General features: G+C 43.4%; 1 long non-coding RNA gene across 1 annotated transcript; it reads right to left on the bottom strand.

Moving 5' to 3' along the window:
- Positions 1-468: 468 nt before the first annotated feature.
- On the bottom strand, positions 469-14,494 carry LOC112982283 (uncharacterized). The gene is made up of 6 exons (XR_003258948.2): positions 14,363-14,494; positions 8,378-8,585; positions 4,869-5,018; positions 3,009-3,255; positions 1,900-2,095; positions 469-575 (listed from the first exon to the last, which is right to left on the bottom strand). It is a non-coding gene; the product is annotated as an uncharacterized LOC112982283 (long non-coding RNA).
- Between the last annotated feature and the right edge of the window lie 1,220 nt (positions 14,495-15,714).

Below are 15,714 nucleotides of genomic sequence, written 5' to 3'. Positions count from 1 at the left end.
CTTGAATGCACTCAAATAAAAATAAGAACAAATAAGAGCAATTTTCTGATCAAGTCAGTCTGGCCTTATCTGTTCCCGAGTAATTGCAATCCTGAGTAATTTGCTGAATTCAAAACCCTTTTATGAGCTGTACAGCAGTGAATCCTTATCAAAGATACCATGCCAGATCTGGTTAACACAGATATAGCTGTCCTAATAGAGCCCGGTGTACGCAGTCCTATTTGCAAAAAGACTCAGAAGAACTAGGTAAGGTAACAACGAATGTGGCAAACATCCTGACCAGAACAGATCCCGCACCAAGTTTAGAGAGGAGACGACTGGAAGGGGGAAACGATACCTCCAGGGTGATGCTTTGTCAGAGGCTGCACTCGCCGATCGCCGGGACAACGATGCAGCACCCTCCTGGGATGGCAGCAGGGACCAACCCTGCTGGAGCGCCTCCAAAGGCCCCCCCTCGAGCGGGGCCACTCCGGGGACGCATCCTCGCACCACTGCACGTTGATCTGCTGCCCCAGGCAGGCAAAGCGCTCAGTGGTGGCCACATCATCTTGGTCTGCTCTTATAATTAGTCTAAACTAAAGTGGGAAAAAAAAAAGAAATTTAATCCAGCAAAGTATAATATTGAGCTGGACATTGGATTAAAAATGTGGAAACGATGATATGAAAAGGAAGAAGGTTTTAGCTGCTTGCACTACTGTATATATTACATATACTACTGCATGTATAAAATACTCATATATATTTATATATATTATTTCTTAAGAAAATATATTACTATGTGAGCATCATCATCTTGCCACCAGTTTCGAGCAGAGACTGTCGTGGCCAATCTATGGAAGCAGATGAATGAGCCCAAGTAACCTCGTCTTCGCACACACATGCAAATGCGGTGGCCCGAATGCAACCTCTGACGCAGAGATTAAACTAGTCCTTGCTGGAAGCTGATACAACGTAAGTGGTAGGGATCACTCTTTACTTGCTGCTTTTCTTACACCTCCCCTAAAAGCAGCTGGTCTTCTCCTGGTCACCATCAGGGACAGGAGACCAGCCTATGCAAACCTTTCTTCAACTTGAGGTGACATTCATGTGTCAGGACCCAGGGCTCGCTGAGCTGGTGTGCTGGACAGGGATGTCACAAAAAAGTGGTGCTCAGCTCTTGGCCAGTGGCAAGGTGCTGATGAAATCTCCACATTTTGGACATTTTGTGTGATAGGACAGAGTCAGGGACATCTGTGCACCACCACATTGCAGTTTTTCCTTGCCATCAGACATGGAATTTACTGTGAATCTATTGCTATTACATAAACAAAAATAAATGAAAATCTCTCCCCGTTCAGGAATTCCTCAAAAGGAAACAGCGGAAATACTGCAGATTCTGACAAGCAGGAGGCAAAGCATGATTTAACAACCAGTAAAGCTGAGAAAAGTGATACTTTCAAGTCTCCTGACTATCCGAGCACCAGAAAGAATATGTTTCCATATCGTTGAACATGATACATTGAACATCAATTTAAATATGTGTCTAATGATATCCCAGTGCGACACATTTTGCCACTTTGGAATGATTAAAATATTCTGGAGCATTTTGATTCTCTTCATAATTATTCACGTTTCCAGCCAGTCCACTTTCCATGGATGTTATGTGAGCGAGTTTTGTCCTGTTTCCCGCCCATGAGGTGAGATGAGCAAGGGCTGCCCATAGGCACCGAGCAGCAAGTCAAGAAAACAACCATGCCCTGACTTTCTCGGTTTTGTGAACTAAGTGGTCAACACTAGTTTGATGCACAGTACATGGGCCTATCTATATTCAAAAGACCAAAATAATGAATGTCCTGCCCAAGCCAGTAGTATTGGGTCATCCAGCCCACTAGATCTGCAGAAACGTACATCATTGCTCACCTTCCGAAACCTGAAACTTTTGCTATTGAAAGCAACTGTGGTGCCAGTGCTTTGGGCCTGCACTGCTGGTGCTCACCCACAGCCACCCCAGCCTCTGCACGGAGGAGATGAGGAGGACTTTCAGCTGGGGGTAAGGATCTGCAGCCTATCTTCTTTCAACAGCAGGAACCATTTGTCTGTCTTCTTCCAGGAAAGTCTGCATGACAGGAGAAAAAACATGCAAAAGTTCCTCTGGGAGCAGCTTGCATCAGTTCCATCCCTGCCTGGATCTGTATTAAAAATTAGACAGGTTGATGCAATGGATCTCTTTTCACCGACTTCAGAAAGCTTTGGATTTAGCCTTAAGTTATCTCCTACCTACAGATAAAGTCTATAGCTATTTTACACAGTGGAAAGGGTAACAGTACAAGGAAAAAAACACTACAAGTCATGGTCAGTAAAGACCACACAAAGAAAATACGCCGAAGGTGTTTTTCCCCTTCACAGACTCCTGCAAAGTTGACTCTTGTTATTAAGATTCAGGAAGCACATTTTTCAGTTTATGTTCCTGGGAGACTTTTTTCTATTCTTGGATAAGCGGAAGGAACAGTACTGTCACAACAAGTAACAAGTAATAAAAGAGCTAAAAAAAGAACTGTGGGTGACTTCACTTGGATTTTGCTTAACATGTTAATATTAATCTTAAAGTGTATTTGTTTTCTTTCTTTGACAATCTTTAAGTCTGACTTTTAAAGTCTGTGCGTTAGGGAGTTAAGTATAAAAAGAATCAAATCAAATTAAACTAAATCAAATATTTGGAATTCAGGAAAGGGGTATTTCAGTGAAGGCAGATGAAATCTATAACTATTGGATTTTGCAGAATTGACATTCTACTGCAAATACAAGTTTTCTGCTCTGCAAATTGGGACAAGCAGAAAAGTTTCTTTATGTTGTCCTCTTAGAGTCACAGAAAACAAGGATGGAAGGGACTGCAAAGGTCATCTAGTCCTTGGTTACAATCATCTCTGTCTGTCCTCTTTTAGTACTGTCTGCTAACCTATTTAGAAAAATTCCCCAAGAATCCCAGTCCTCCCTAAACAGTCTATTCAAATGATTAAAACTCTCCTTACCATTGGAGAAATATCCCGGATGTTTGCCCTAAATCATCCTTGCTGCATTTTAGATATGGAGAACAGATGATTCCTTCCTTCTCCACAGCAGTCTGTTACGTATCACAAGCTGCCCCTCAGTCGTTTATCCTCAGCATACATCAGCCCCAATGCTTCTGCATTTTCTCTGCAGCTCCATCCATGTCACTTCTGTATCCTCCATCATCCTCGTTGCTGGCCTCCGAACCTCTCTATCTGCCCCACCATCCTGTGGTGAAAAAAGCATGTTGCGGGTTTCTAGCTAAGGTCTCACCAGCGTTCAGTGCAGCAGAGGGATTGTGCCACGTGTCTTAAAGATTGATTTTTATACATTCCAGTTTGAAGTTTGTCTGTTGCTACTCCTACCCTAATACCGTGTAGTCTAATTCTACAAGTGCCAGAAGTTGCCACAGACACCTTCAAAGGAAGGGCTCTGACAAAGGCTGGAGCAAACATTTTCCATACGCATTAGCTAGATGGATGTTCCCCACACCTGGTGCGTGCTGACCACGAGCCATTTGGCCTGTGGTGTCCCGTCGAAGCAAGAGATCAAACTCCTCTAAGCTTTACTGGAAGCAGGATCTCACCCACCATGGCCAGATGCTTTCAAGTATTTCAGTCTGTTGTCTGGTAATCAATTAGTAAGCGCATGTTGTTTCCATGACCAATAGAGGTTATGTCCCACAATCCCCTGCAAGCAGCTACTACAGAAAGTGCCTGGAGAGCTAGGTTTCATTAGTTTATTAGCGTTATAGCCCAGTCAATAGTTGCTATAGCTCAAGTCATCCTTCAACAGCAGGTCATTAAATGTGTCTATTGATTTCCTCCTGATTTTCAATGATATTTAAAGCTTTCACTAACTACGAGATAGATGTCATAGGCTGCAAACATCTTCACGCTCTGGATTTCAAAAACTTAGTGCATTTCACACATTTATTGACATACTTTATGGCTTTGCTACAGATTTTAACCAGAGGAGAGGGCAGCAGAAGCAGCACCATGGAAGAGGCAACACTAATTCACAGTGCCAGGCAGCAGCTCATCTTTGTCTTCCTCCGAGAGCAAAGCAATTGGGGACTGACAGATTAGCTCTCATTGTGAAAGTGCTTAGTGATGCTTCACAACAAGAAAGCATACGCAAACTTATCATGCTGCCCAGTCTGCTTTGAAATTGTCAGCCTGAGACACAATGCGATGGGAGGTCCCATCCCCAGCTGCTGCTGAGCTCAGATGTGAGAGCTAACCACGGTGCCCGGATCTCCCCTACCCCCACAGGCAGGGATGCTCTGATTAGACAGAGGTTCACTTTAATTCCTACGTGAGAGTGTAGGAGCACTTCACAATCGGCATCCTCCAAAACATCACAGTCCTTACCAGTTGTACTGGGAGTCCCAGCTCCCATCACAACGTCCCTGCAACCCAATGGCCTCCAAGGTTAGGGAGGCTCAGGTCAAGACCTCTGTGTTAGAGCTAGGCCTTTTTGGAGCGAGGAAGGTGAGTGAAGGGCATCTGCGAATTTTGTAATCCACCACTGCAACTTGTACCCAGTGCTTCTGTTAAGCAGGTGGAAACATTTAGAATGATTTTTCAGAATTCCCTACTTGAAAAAAGTCCTGACAAACTCATTTTCATTCTTGTCCTCTCTTGAAATGCCAGTGGCTTCAGGAGAGAGATAAGCTATGGTTAAATGATTACAAAATTAAAATAAGGCAATCAATATTTGGAGTCCTCCAGTCTCATCGATCTGGGCAGCATTAGCACAGGTGTGCCAGAGGGCCTTGGTCTTTCTGTGACCCGAAACCCTTGGGATAGTCTCAGCCAAACACATGTGCAACAGCTCACCTGCGTGGGGATGCACATCCCAGCTCCAGCGCCAGCTCTGCCTTCCAGACCTTCCCCAGGTTTCCATTTTCCAGTTGCAAATGATGATGCTGACATATGCGCTTTGCCTCCCCACCGCACAGGAGAATGCTTCTGTCCACCTGAAATATGCTGTGTAAAGCAGACAAAAATCACAGCTCTCCCTCTGATAAACTGAAGTCTCAAAAAGGTTCATTTTATTCTGTAATATGTGTGTGTGTGGGGGTTCACAGTCTATTGATATGAGGACATTATTTGGAAAGGACAGGTCAGGGAACCTTCAGGGTTTATAAATGGAAATTTGGGTGAAATTCTGCTTGGCTAAATGGATGAAGACTAACAATTCTCTATTTTTCAAAAGACTAGGAAATTGTGCTGAGAGTACTTTAAATAACAAATATCTCTGTAACCAATATTTATTTTTCTGAAAATAAATGGCAAGAAAATAACTAATCCGTGGCTGACATCCAGGTTGTGGGGCTATAAAACAACGAAACTGGAGCTCTGCAACCTGTGGCTGACAGGGACTTGCCTGCAGAACAATGCTAGGAATGAATAAAACACGTGCTCTGCTGTTGTTCGCATTATGGACGTGCCCAGGCTTTCCGAAGCAACCGTGAGTCATGCATGCAATGGAAAATTCCTGGCGAGCAGGGAAGCAAACAGCCGCGCTGCAGAGCTGTGCCGGGCTGCGCATGCAGCTGGCGGAGACGGCAGCCTGCCAGCGCGGCCGGGGGACACCGGCACACCCCAAACCCCCAGAATGTAGAGGTTCTCAAAACTTTGCTTCGCTTCATGAATTTTGCTTCCTCTCCTTCACCAGGTCCTTTTAGTCCCCTCCTCGTGAACATATGAGCAGTGCTGCCAACACCACTGCTGGCAGGGGCGTAGCTTAAGAAAGCTGGTCTCGGCTAACGCGGCTGCAGGCCTGGCACCAACACCAAACCGAAGAGGTCTGCTGATGGAGAGAGCAGCGTCTAAAGCAAGGAGAAGCCTCCTCTGAAGCTCCATGCTCGCAGCACCAATCCAGATGGGTCATTACCCTGTCTGTGAGTGACAGCCAGATGGTACATGTGGGAAGTACAATAAATCCTATACCTACAGGTTGTGTATATAATTTGTCTTTAATAAATATGCCATCATGACTGAGTAGCCATAATCCTGCAAAATTATCTCAGTTGTGGCATATGTGCATCTATTTGGGAAAACTTGCAATGATAACATACAGACAGACACAGTCCTGCCAGCAACATGGCCAAAATATCTGCAGCTTTAGAAAACGTGGGCAATATCTTCACATGAAAGTTGTAGCATATGCAGAAGAGCTCACAGCAGCTCAGCTAGAGAGAATATTGTGCATGCAGATTTCAAATACGCCCACACCACAGAGAGATGCCAGTAAGTTTAATCAAAAAACTTTTCTGCTTGCCTGCACGACTGTGATACCTAACGCTGTGAGGATCATTTATAGACATACGTAGGAGGAATTCTTTCTGGCAATCTACATTTCTGAGACTCCCACCAGAAGTCTAGGTTTGCCATATACAAAAAGATATTGCTGGTGCTGCTCCAAGGACTGCAGGCAACTAGGCACCAACAAGGACTTCTCGGTCATTCCAAATTAATGTTTCTGTAATGACTTGAGCACTGATGCACCAGCAAATAAATTAGCTGTCAATAACAAAGTTCCAAGAGATGTAATTTTTCCCTAGTGTCCTTCCAGATCCTCAGCTGCTGTGTTCGTGGGCTGAATCTCCCCGAGTTCCTGAAAAGCACCTCCCTCAGCAGCGAAATCCAGCGGGTTCTGGGGTGGGACTTAGCAGCTGCTTAGAGCATCACAGCGACGCACCTCGCAGCGCAGGAAAACAACGGCGCGGAGCGTGAACGAGTTTACAACCACAAAAGCCTTCTGCATTTTTCTCTTGTAGCCTCTTGATTTTCTTCTATTTTATGTAATTCAGATATGCAGCCAAGTGAAAGACGTCAGCTGCGATGAGTTAGAGAAGGTTTGTGGTTTCGCGGCTGTTAAGAAAATCTTGATTCCACAATTCTCATGGTTACCACTGCACATAGAGACTGGCACAAGAGCCCAGGCGCTGCACAAGCGTATCATAGACAGAGAGCGCCAGAATGCTAAAATGTCTTCTGCACCAAAACCCACGTGTTGATGACCCCTCCTGTGTGTTTTGAAGCAAAAGACAAACCCATGGTGAGACATTCACCTTTTCCTCACTGCTGCTTCCTACCGGAGCCATGCTCCTCTGTCCCGCTTTGCGCTCCTGAACTCCTACTCACCCTGTAAATCAAAACTCATAACGTCTTAAAGAAAAGCAGCCACCCTTCTATATGAACAACATTTTGTAAACTTTAAAAACATAGTGAAATTCCGTAAGCCATGTTGTATTACAGCTCTGACCAGGATTATCACAGCGGGGAAAACTGGCAGAAATGCAACAGTAAATGAGACCTATTAAGACTGCCTTTGCAAATCTTTGACAAAAACATGTGTGAGAGCACAAGCAATGAGCCATCTTGCACAGTAGGAAAGATGGGAGGAAAACTCCCTGGTGTGAACAAAATACAGCCTGTGGAGCAAATTGGTCTTTCTGAGCGGCACACAGCTGTAGATGTAGGTGCTAAATAGACCAAAGATTTGTCTTGAGATAATTGCTAGTATCTGACCACTTACAACAACATATATATATAGAGCAACACATATAACAGCAATGCCAATTTATAAAAGAGTTCAAATGCACAGCCTCATTAGGCATTTACAGTTTAATTATCTTTCAAGAAGTACCTCCAAGCTCACAATTACTTCTTCTGACTTCCTTTTCTTGCCTTAACTAGATGGTTTAGTCTACCCCAGATGATCCATATTCCCAAGGTGTTTGATAACCGAGCGCAGGAGGCTAAATTCAGTGCAGGAGAAGCATATGCAGTAGCTAACAAAGTCACAGCCTTGGTCTAAGATACTTTTTCACGCCTTGTCTCTGACCTACCCCTTTCATACTTTTTTACTCTCTCTAAACTAGTACAGCATGGTATCACAGTCAGTCAAACATGAGTCAAGACATAAAAAGCAGGAAATTGGCTTTAAAAATCCTGAGATTCCAAACAAATATTCTGTTGGCTCTTTTTGTCTTCTGTTGTTCCACAGGTTTTCAAGCCTTACTGTGCAGCCATGAGCACAAGAAACAAAAACGAAAGAAAGCCCTCGAATGTAGCCTTTAGAAATAGATTTCCAGAAAGAACACAAAATGTTGAGACATATAATAAAACAAGAGTCAGCAACTCTGCTAATGCTTCTTCTTTTATATTGTTTTCTATTAATTCATAGATTACCCAAATCCCCAGAAACGTTAGACTGTACAGCTATGCCAAAACTAACACAGAAATCCCCACACCCAAATGCACCAGTCTGTGCTTTTATTCAGCTCTTCGCAAGCTTGCTGCTACCTCCGCACGATGCTCCTGCAGGACGTGCTCACCTGAGAAGCCTCGCGCCTGGGTGTCTCCGTCGAGGCCAGCGGTTCCCGGCTCGTGTCTGGACAAGCAGCTCACCACCGCGCCGGCTCCGTGCTGCTCTCTTGGCATGGGGTTGCATTTGCAGTCAGCTTGCTTTACTGACCAAAAAGATTTTGACTTACTGGTTTTTCCCTGCCTTCTTCCACAAGGCCTTCACCATTCATATTTCATCTGGGAACAAAAAACAGTCTTCATTAAAGCTCTTGAAAATGTCAGCTATATCATGTTCTTAAACCACAAAATCTGCTTTTCTTTTTTTGTTCCCCCCGCCCTGTATCTTGTTCCCTCTGCGGCTTCTTGCCACTTTACTTTCCAGGAAGAAAAGTCACTTGAACCTTCCCTATGCTACCTAATTGATATTCCACTGCCAGTGCTTCTTCTCAGAAGATCACAAAAATCCAGTCAAACTATTAAAATACCTCACAAAACTATTACTATTAGCAGCAGCTAAAAATACTTACTGCTTAAACAGAATTGGTTCAGCTAATATTAATTAATTCTCACGTACACATTCTTAACTAATTTTCATCCTATTTTGAAACAAAGAAATTAAAGAGGGATATTTAAATGCAATGTCCCAAATGCGTCAGAGCTCAGATGGTTTCCAGCCTGCATCCCCATGTTTATTTCTCTAAATGCCGTCTTTCTACATAAAAATTTGTATTCGGATATGTCATCAGCTGAGCACATGCAGCCATCGAATTGCTGTAAAGTCCTCGGACAGGTCAATGACAGCTTCATCCCTTTATTTGACAAGGTAGCTCACTTTATTTGTGCAAGTGAACCATCTGCGAGGAATGCAATTCTTCATCTTCTGACAGCTATCAATTCTTGTTAAGAGAACTAAAAGGGTTTTTGTCCTTTAACCCATGAGGTCAGATTGAACTATTGAACTCTTCATCATTATTTTCTTTCATTCTCTTCCCAGATCTCCAACCTTTAGTTTCTACAACAAAATTAAACCCTCGGACGACTCCTGAGCACTGTATGCACAATGAAATAACAGACACAATGAGGCATCGGAGAGAGAATTATATTCCTTGCCGCATCAGTCGGACTGCCCTGGGATGCCTCCGTCCCTGAGTCAGAGCATTGCTGCCCGCCTGGGTTTTACTTTCTTTCCACCGCAGATGATGACCTTTAAGTATGTGAGTACATGAGCAACCTGTTGTTTTGAGGATCTTGACTCTGTGATTCCTGATTCAGGGGCTCCTTGTTCAAACTTGCATTCCCTTAGCAGGTTGCAGACAAGCTGCTTCAAGGGCAACAGATGCATGCCCAAATGCAACGGCCTTGAACGTATGCACTGCCCTTAGGTAACAGCATATTGCAGGGAATTGTTTACTGATATTGTACTGACAAATTTTATTCATAGAAATTATTTGTCAGTCTAACGTGAATACAAAACTAATTAACAGAAAAGTAATTTTCATGGATAACTGGAAACAGAAAAAAAGGCAGTTTATACATCAAATAGTTATTTAAATAGCTATTTAAATGCAATGCTAACAAAAATGTTGTTATGTCTTTTTGCAGACAAGGTGAACAATAATTTTAACATATATCAGGTGGTAAAACCAAGGTTTGAATTTAATGTATGATAGAAAATGAACACTTTATCCTAGTAAAGGCAGAGTTTTAGGCAGTATGTTGCTGCTCGGTGTCACAGAGGTCAGTACCTACTACCATGAGACAGTGAGCGCTACTGACAGCAAACGGGAATTTGGGTCCTAAATCTTGGCAATTTTGAAACTTAAAAAATAAGCACTTCTCACCTCTGATCAGCAAAGATTTTAGGTCAGATATATCAGACTTTCAGTTCATTCAGCAACTGTTGGAATAAGAGCTTTTGATTTCCCCTAGGCCTCCCGACCTCCTAAGCGGAGTCCATAAATTCATCCAGCAGGTCCCCCTGCGCCAGCCGCCGCCGCAGCGCTTGCCCCGTGCCGGCTCACTGCCTCTCGCGCGCACAAACAGGCGCTTCTCCTTTATTGGTGATGGATCCCAACGGACAGCTTAATTCTTCAAACCTATATTGCCTGTTTGCTGCTGTAATGAAATTCAGCTCTTCGCTCTTTATTGCTTCCGACTGTCTTTACTGATCCACAGCCAGCATTTCGGCTTGTGTCAAGGTAACCTGCCTGTAAACAGGCGGGAAATGGGGACGGTGGGGAAGATTGCTCCGCTACCCACAGGATGCAAGTCTGGCCCCGAGGGGCTGCGAGATGGTTTGGGGCCACTTTGGGTGATGCCCCGGCCACCGCGGCAGGTCACCGGGGAGGGCAGGAGCACCGCGGGCGGGCTGGGAAGCCGCGGGAGTGCGGACGCCCGCCAGACGGGGCGAGACGGAGGCCACCTGCCATGCGATGCAAACTCTTCTTGGTTCAGCAAAACACCACAAAAAGCTTCTCATCAAAACAGAGATGAAACAGTGAAGACTTTCTAGACTTATCTGTTCTGTGGGGTTTGTTAGAGAGGCATTTACAAAGAAATCCCATGTTTCCCAGCCTACTTACTGCCCTCTTCAGTGGGGGCACACACGGGTTTCAGTAAAAGAGATTATACAAATCTGCAGTCAACAGATGAAATAAACCCAAACCAAATATTGGGGATAATAAAAAAGCTTCCTCTAACATTTCCTACCTCTTCATATTTTATACATCTCCCCTTGTATTGGTGACAGCTGAGCTGATAACAGCCACTTCTAACGAAGAAAAATAGGCCACGCTTGAAAATGTGTTAGTTAATAGCAATTTAAACATGATTTTGCTCCTAGTGTAAATGCAATTTAATACTTTCAAAAATACGTTAACTGGTCATGAGCGACTCTAGGGAAGAGCTAACATTTTCAAACATAACCTATTTTCCCAGTCTAGACATACCAGATGTGTCCTGCCTTTAATTCTTTGTTGAATTATTTTATGCTATTCAGATAACGTAATGATGTATTACAGCATTTGTGACAAGTTACAATATATGAGATCGCTGAAATGTTTCGGTTCTTCACATGATTTATAGATATTAGTAATAAAAAGACCTATTAAGTCATTTACTCTAATCCAGTCTGCTGCTACAGAGCTAGTCTCCACAGTCCTGTGATTTTTTTTTCAGGAAATGACTGCTTTTCCCGATTTGTCTCAAACGAGAGCCCTGGCAAACCTCTCCTCTACCAAAAACCAGCATCACAACATAGCAGCCAGTGTCTGTGCTGGATTACAGCCCTGGCAGCCCTGGTTTCCCCCTCCACGCGCCCCAGCTCACACCGGTGTCCGCAGGACGGACTCTTTGGGTGCTCCTCGCCATGGCCCTCGCTCGCCGGGCGCCGCGGGACCCTGCGAGAGGCGGCCCAGCCGTGCCGCGCCATGTCGTGCCGTGCCGGCCCCTGGCTGGCCCTGCTGCCCCGCAGGGCTTTTCCCTTCTTTCCTTTACCTCAGTGGCAGCCCAGGAAGCCTTTCCCTAATTTTTACTCCATTAGGTCTTCAAATTGGGGCATTCTTTAGACTTCCATAGTGAAAGTTAGTGCCTTTGGGGAGAACTAATAGAAAGAACATGCTTATTTTTCTCAATAAAAGTAATATATTGTGTATGCAAGGTGCTCTCTGGCATTGTACACCACTAACATTTTTGACCTATGTATCTTGATGTTGTTTAGAAAAAAAATTTGAAAAAGAAAGAAAAGTGAATTAAAGAGGAAGATGTGTATACCATTGTCAAACTTGGAGATGATTTTGAACACTTTTCCCCCAAAGATTTCAATTATAGACCAAAACTGTCATGAAACTGGGCTGAGTAAAAGTCTCAACTCAAAGATGTTTATCAAGATCAGATACTTTCTGACTTTTTCAGTCAAACGATTATTAGAAACTTACACCTGAAAAAAGTTTTAAGAAATTGAAGTATGACATTTTGAAATTACCTGCATGACCCCCCCCCACAAAAAAAAACATTTTTGAATTGACTTGTGCCAATATTTTCTTTTGAGTTCAGCATTTTCCAGTTTCAAATTTTCAAACAATTTAATGCAGGAAAATAATTCAGAATCTCTAAAATTTTCACAGGATTGATTTCCTATATAGCCTTCATCACATCACTGGGACCTGTATCCTATTTTGTTGCTTTCTATTTTGGTGAAAGAGAAATGATGAATCTATTCCCCATGCCAGGGGCTGAATGGCCATTAGCAGGCCTCACACCTTGACAGTGCTAAGGAGCAACGTTGAAAGTTTTCCTGTGCTGTGAAACAAAGACACAGACCAGAGGAACAATTTAGGATCAGAGTTTCTCTTGTAGAATGAGTCAGTGAGCAGGCTTTTAAAAAGCAGGCTTCTAAACCCCACTTTGCATTTAGTGTAGAGCGTGTAGGGTTGCATTTAACCACAGTCCCCAACATCATCCCTAGAGCATCATGTACCGATAGCATCATGAGCCCTAGAGCATCGCGATTCAAATCATGGCTAGAACAGGGCTGACAGAGCAGACTTGATAATGCCAGCAGAAATGAACAAGTGTGCATTTAAGTTTTGCATATTTAGTATAAGATCCGTTATCCTTTTTGGGATAGCAGCCCCAGTCTAACAAGGCTCCTGCAAGGTTTCTGTTTCCTGGGAAAGTGGAAGGTAATGCCATGACAGAACTGAGAAAGATCTAGGATAAATGCTGCCGAGCAAAATCAAAACCTCAGCTACATATGTCACTTACCTCTTGGTAATACTATTACTAAAAATTTGTGCCAGGAATTTTTGTAGACTTTTTTTTAAAAAAAGAAAAATCTTCCCTCAGTTTTGGTTAAGCTTGTCCTCACAGTCTTTGCCAGAGGAGCCCAAATGTGAGGTATGAAGCACCAAGTTGTCTTCTCCAAGTGCAATCCGTTTGCACTGTTGCTTTCTCTTGTCCAGTACAAGGTGTAGACAGCTCTGTGCAGACAGATTTTCCCTTTTTCTAGAGCTGCCCAGATCAAAGTTATAGCCCTTCCTTTCCTTTGCCCAAGCTGTACTCTGTAACAACGTCTTTTTGATTTCTTATGTGGGCGGACGATCCACTAGTCTGAAGTTACTTTCCATCTGATGGAGTACAATACAGTATTGAATTTTTACACTCAAACTCAATTAACACTCAAAATTTTGTAAGTGTTACTGTTCACAGAATCTGTACAGAGTTAAATTAGTTGTATCTGAGAGGCTAAAACAGCACGCCATATCTGAGGAAGAATCACATTCCCATATCACATATATACATGCAAAGAACATGTTACCCCAGTGTGCTCATCTCCTCCAGCATCTTCCACATGCCCCATCTTCTCCCTCCAAAATTTCTACATAGCTACAGCAGAGCCTTCAGCCAGCTACTACAGGCATTACTTAACACCCATGATAAATACAAATGAAGCAAGAGAGCAAATTGCTTATTGCTGCTGACTAGCAGTGCACTTAATCACATACTCAGTTCTAGACTCACAAATCATCCCATTTTCTCAGGTAACAGCATTATTTAATCTAACGCAGAACATGTTTATATGCTTTCAAAGATAAGGAAGGCTTAGCATTCTTACCATTGAACTTTACAGCACAAAAAATAATCCTCCACATGGGATCCTATGCTTATGATTAAAATTTGCATGCTGTCCTATTTTTCTTTGACACGAGTAAAATGGATAATTTCTGGTCAAATCTAATTGCTAGCAATGCTCTCCAATTTGAACAAAAAAAGCCACCTCCTAAGGGTGAGGTGGGCTTGTGGGCGTGCAAAACAGAGTCCTCTGTTTCTTTGCAAGCTAATTCATGATAAATGGGGAGAAGGCATTTGTGCAATGCTCAACACAGAAATTTCTCCCTCTCTCAGAGAAACAAGAGCTCTAGAAATAGATTTGACCAAAAAAAAAATATATATACATCTCTGTGCAGGCTCAAAAAGCAGTAATGATTTTCAAATGCCTTGTAGCCACGCATTACCTGCGGTCATCAAGACACTCCCGGGATTCCCGCTGCCGAACCAGACCCAGGGCCAGCCCAGGGGTTTCCCTCCTCGACTACCGCAGAAGGAACAGCGACGTTATCCACAAGCTTTTCCATGAGCGGCTCAGGAAGGACAGCTGTCAATCAATACACATGCAGCATTGGTAGGGGACCGTAAGAAATTTTTTAAACGCAGAGCACCTCCCAACATCTGTGGGTACCCAGGGGCAAAGCCTCTCACCAAAGTCCAGCACACACATTGACCTCTCAGCCCCAGGGGTCTGGCCCAAATGCCCTTCACAGCATACCCCTGCATCACCTTTGGCAGGTACCTGCTGTAAGAGAAACCCAGATCAAATGTATTAGCTTAGTCTGACACTCCTTGCAGGCCAAAGGCATGCCAGACTGCAGCTGGAAAACAAAGCCAAGACAGGTTGTTAGTTCTTGGTGTGTCTTTTGTTCTCTATATTTGCAGCAGAGAGAACAGAAAATATTCTAGACGACATCAAGTAAAAATCCCAGAAAAATTCATTTGTAAATAGGCATACTCAAAGTTTCCTACCATCTATAGCTCTTTTCACTTGTGGTATGCAAAGTACCAGCCTTAGTCCTGGGTAGCTAAATTTGCTAACCCAGCACAGATTATTTTAAACTGATGAGGCCTTAAATAAGCACACTCTGCTTTTGGGGGGGAAAAAAATTCCCAGTCTATAAGCCAACTGACAGCTAATTAAGTGTCCAGTTCTGATTACTGTTATTGTATCCTAATAATTCCTTCAAAAATTGAGTTCTCAAAAAGATGCAAGAAGAAAATCCTAGGCAACTGAAAAGCAGTTGTTCCACATAATTGCCTTTCCTGTATTATCCACAATTCCTGAAACTGCTTAGATCATTTAAAATAAAGTTTCTAGAAAGAAAGAAAAAAACCTTTTTGTTCCCAGAAATATTTCCCATGAATATTAAATGCAAATTTCTAGTATTGGATATTTGAAATTGAAACAACCCCGTGGCAGCCCTTACCTGCTCTGTGCTGAGCAGGCAGCAGCCTGAGCCATCGGCTCTCCCTTACAGCCTCCAGGGGAGATCGATGCCTGCAGGCACCTGGGCTGTGCCATGGTGCTGCCTCACAGGGAGATGAGCTTCTCACCCCATGGGAAGATTGCAGACAGATGGGTTCAAAGGCATTTATGTGCAAACAGCCTTTGAGTGTTTATTCCTTGAGGTATTTATGGCATGAGGTAACCACTTGCTCCTCAAAATGTTTGCAAATAAGAGGATCATGAAGCAGAGCAGCAGGTCTCATCAAAATGAGAGTGCTGCTTTACCCAGTTCTACTCACCAGCACATCC

Source organism: Dromaius novaehollandiae, chromosome 8, assembly GCF_036370855.1.
Source record: "Dromaius novaehollandiae isolate bDroNov1 chromosome 8, bDroNov1.hap1, whole genome shotgun sequence".
Lineage (NCBI taxonomy): Eukaryota > Metazoa > Chordata > Aves > Casuariiformes > Dromaiidae > Dromaius > Dromaius novaehollandiae.
This window is presented reverse-complemented; position numbering and strand designations above follow the sequence as displayed.